Here is a 4586-nt window from a genome sequence, read left to right on the forward strand (position 1 = left end):
CCATTTTCCTCCAAAAAGGAAAAAAAAAAAAAAAAAAAGGTAAAATTGAGGCACCACATGGCTTTTTAAACCTAAGAGACCCCAAGGCACCGTAATCTGGGTCCTACAAAAATTACCAGCATAAAGAAGTATATGGGCCAGGACCCATAGGCAAGTCTTGATAGCATTATTGCATGAACTAACCAGAAACTGTTTGCAATATAGTTGTGGCTTCTCATTTCCTGCAACCAAATCTTAGCAATTAAACAAGTCTATTGAAGTCCTTTCTAGTCGAACGCTTGCAAGTTGGTGTACATGACCTCTTTATGCTGGTAACTTTACAGATGCCTCTGAACATTCTCTATTCGTATGGCTCAGGCCCCCTGAGGTGCAGCTGTACGTCTTCTGCTACATGACAACAAATCTTAAGAAAAAGCTTTTGAAGTTAGTTAGAAAAGTTTTTGCTGCAAACGTTCCCATTAGTTTGTCACACTGATCCTCCCTCCTATAACTTCAGCAATTCTAGTCACACTCACTCTGTGATATAAACACAAGCTGCCAATGATAAAGTCGGCAAAGCATGTAAACTCCTTGAGGACGCAATCAGTGCTTTTCCTGCGGCCAGGACGCCGCATAGCGTAATGCCACTTTCATTAGAAAGTGTCCACATTGACAAGAGACTGTCCTGGATAGCTAATAAAAAAAATGGTTCATTCAAATTGAAATCTAAATTGGTCTTCTCTCTACTGAAATTACAGTGTATACAAAATCGAATACAAAAATTCTTCTCTACCGGAAATCAGCTAAGAGGCCGACATTTGGATTGTGCTCGCCCCCCTCGTGAAGACGCCATTTTCACAGTAGGTTTTTCTAAAATCCTCTTTATACACTTCAGTCCTCAAAGAGTTTTTCTTTAATTTTCAGAATTCTAAAGATAATGTGCTCAAAAAAAACTTACAGAAAGATAAATCTTGAGCGAGCTCATTTAATCCTTTCACCAGCACCGTTTATCCCTTTAAAAATCGGGGAGCAAACGATTGGAAATTTATGGGTGCTCCATACAGGCTTTGTTGTGCTGTGAATGGCACCACGTACAAGGCACTGCTATGCTGAAGAGAATAGCACCGTCACAGTTTGCTGCGATTTAATACTAAATCACGGCTAAAAATAAATTGAGGTAAGCTAATTGATTTCCATATGAAGTATCCAAAAATATATCCACCTGTCCCGATACACGAGCAGCCATTTTATATACTAAACCAAGATTCAGCCCATGTGATATATATGACTTTTCTACTTGGATGCATGGACTAAAAAACTGATTTAGGCTCTAAAAATGTCTGCTGAGATTATCGAGTTGACAAGTGGACTTTAGAAGTAGTACCAGTCTGGTGAAAGGTATATTTGATTACAGGCCAAACCAACAAACAACATTTCAAAGTGCACTAGATTTCAGATATATAGGCGTTACAATCGCGTCCCTTTAAAAACCAGCTAGCGCTTGAAACAAACAAAAAAAAAAGGGTACCGCCTACAATATGTTCATGAAGATACAGCCAATCGAACTACTGGGCACCAGGGCTCTGGATCGTTGGTCGGGATTGCCCATTTTTCTCATCTGATGTTCATGTCGGACCAGCCTGCTCAAGCTATTCCTGGCTGGTGGTTCAGTCCCCGGGCAATCCACTGTACTTGGGGAATTGTTCATCATTTTACTATGCAAACCCCAGCAAGCTGCATCATCAAGAGTTTTGGTTGAGGCCAAAAAAAGGCCTTTTTACATTTATGTAGGCAACAGGTACAATTTAACAATTGTAATACTCATGATTCAGTTTTAGTTTCTCCACGTTTGACCAAACATAGATTATTTTTGTTCTTTGTTAAAAGCTGCATTGTTTGTAAAGAGATCAGTAAACTACCTAGTTCAATTGCTCAAATCACTTTGTTATGTCTAAGTGGTCTACGCTTATCCTGGAGACCGTGTGTATACAGACCACGTCTCCTCTACTATCATTAGACTACAAGACTATTCTACGTCATTATGGCTTTCATGATATGATCTCCACCATTAGAGACTAGCAGTGTTATGGAGCATGGAATAGCTGTGCTCCCGTTATTAGACCTTCCTCAGCTCCATGCCAGACTATATACAAGTGGTAAAGACTCATTCTATTAAAAGGTTTTTACCCTTTTAACAAAAAACTGGGAAAGTACTTAATGGAAGAAAGCACGGCAACAGGAAGTCCAAGGCAACATCTCCCTGTTCATTATTGCCAGCAAGTTATCACGGTACACTTCCCAGTAAAACTTTGATTCAAAGAAATACAGAAATTCAAGTAGAGGGCTCTCAAGTGGTCTCAAACCATTGGATCAATAGAACTACCTTCCATATCATGGTTTTCGAATCTTATTGAGATGAAAAACCCATCCCTTGACTTCACCACTAGAAGAGCTTATTGCTCATTACCATCTCTACATGCTGCTAGTGCACCAAGATATTTGGAGTTGCTTATATATTTATTCGTATTTATATTCAAAATGGGGTGCACAAGGCAATGGAGAATTCCAACTTAAACTAGCAACTTCTACAGAGTATCCGTACAAAACTTGTCTCAGAAGTTCAGTGGCCAACAAGCTACAGCCATATCTGAGGTGAAGAGAAACCCAAAGAAGTCATTTGAAGACCATATTGGTACATTGCTCCAACCAAATGATATAGATGGCTGGCTGCTCACAAGCATCAAAACATTTCCTGTAGTTAGGTATGCTTTTCATTACTGCTGAATTATTAGTAAATGCAGACTACAGCATCATGTGTCTGCTTTGTGCTCACAGGTGAGGTCTACTGGTAGCAAATTGCACCAATCCAGCCCTTCTGGACTGCTTAGACAACACGAAAGTGGCACAGAAAATGCCAAGTTTTCTCACGTGTCCTCAGCAGCAGATACGGGGCCGTGAACGTGCCGTGGGTATCCATACACCACTAACATGTAAGATCTGCAAATGAAACAATCTCTTCACATCCCTAGGACCGCTGAGGAGTTTATGGAATATACTTTAGAACTTTTTCTCTGTTTTTGAAACATCTGCTAGTCCCTTCTAAGAGGCACAGTATAAACTAGATCCATGCATAGATAATTCACCAATCTCTACATTATCTATTAGACCACATGCCACCCTGTATGGACAGAATGCTGCCAGAGCAGAATGTCCCAGGCCTCAAGACACTGATCAATAACAAGCTACATCTACATTACAACAGGTAATACAATTTCAAGACGATTTAAAACAGTATTATTAGCAATAACCACTGTTTTAAACTGCTAAAATGCCACAATATACAAAAAAAAAAACAAGGAAAAAAGAGATTACATCACAAGAATAATAAAAGATACAGGCAGCCTGGAAGCCAATAGTTACAGAGATGTCATGTTCTATGAAACTAGATGGTGGCCATTTTGTTCACTTCCAGATCTTCAACCAAATTCTGTGTTTTAAACTTGTGATATTACTAGACTTCTAATGTCGTAATTGGTTGGTGTTGCCACCTCTTTCTAGTACATTTATCCTTGTGAACATTGAAGGACATCTCTAAACACAGAAGGTACATAACATGGTACTGTAAACATGGCAGATGCCTGTTTTGCCCTGGGGTTGGGGGGGTGGGGGGTGTCATTCTCTTGGTCACCATTATTTGTTTCCAGCTGAATTATTATCTCCGGTGGACAGAGATAGGCAGATAAGGGGGTATTTTAAGGAACTACCCCAGGGGTAACCGAAAGGATGCTGAAATTAAATTTAGGAAAACTATTTAAAGTGACCTTATTTATAACGTACACCGGCGGCAGCCATTTTGTTCCACGTAAAATTGGTTTGGAGAAAAAACTGCAGCTCATCAATTCACTCAAAACTAGCAGCAATGCTACAGAATGAGGTCTAGCAGACATGACATTAATCGGGGCTCACAAAGTAGTAACGTTCAATAAGTGATAAGAATGCAGGTTTTTGAAGTTGCACCCTATCCAGTCCAATGTGCGATCCCAGCAAAATACAACAAAATAGGGACCTAATAAAGGAAATAGAACAGATGTTGTGAAAAACTCTGGTACATATAAAACCTCACTAAGTGCAGATACAGCGGCCAACATATTGACTATAAACCATACTGGGGAATTAAAAGATGGATCACAGGCTGTCTATGATCACACAGGGGTCTGTCTCGGCTCTCAGTGTGTGTTTATGAGGGTAAAAGAAACACTCAGAGCCCTAACTGGACTGGAAGCTGATTGCCTCTAGGGAAGAAGAGCCTCCATGCATGTTACTTGAGAAAACTGTCTGTTGCCCAGATCAACAAATCATGTTCTTGTCTGATCCCCATTTAATACTTCTAGTACACGGAGAGGAGAAACTGATTGATTGTTAAGCAGTCTGCAATCATGTTATGACTTTGACTGAGGATTGCCAACACTCTCCATTGACTGATCTGGGATGACAATGAATAGACATAAAGATGACTTGCCAGCAACTAATGTAACCACCAACAAATACGACTAAGGCCATTTAAGACAGAGGCATGCCAGTGGTTGCTGTTTATATTTATATATATA

Source organism: Nanorana parkeri, unplaced genomic scaffold (genome assembly GCF_000935625.1).
Source record: "Nanorana parkeri isolate BGI_ZX_2015 unplaced genomic scaffold, ASM93562v1 scaffold1968, whole genome shotgun sequence".
Lineage (NCBI taxonomy): Eukaryota > Metazoa > Chordata > Amphibia > Anura > Dicroglossidae > Nanorana > Nanorana parkeri.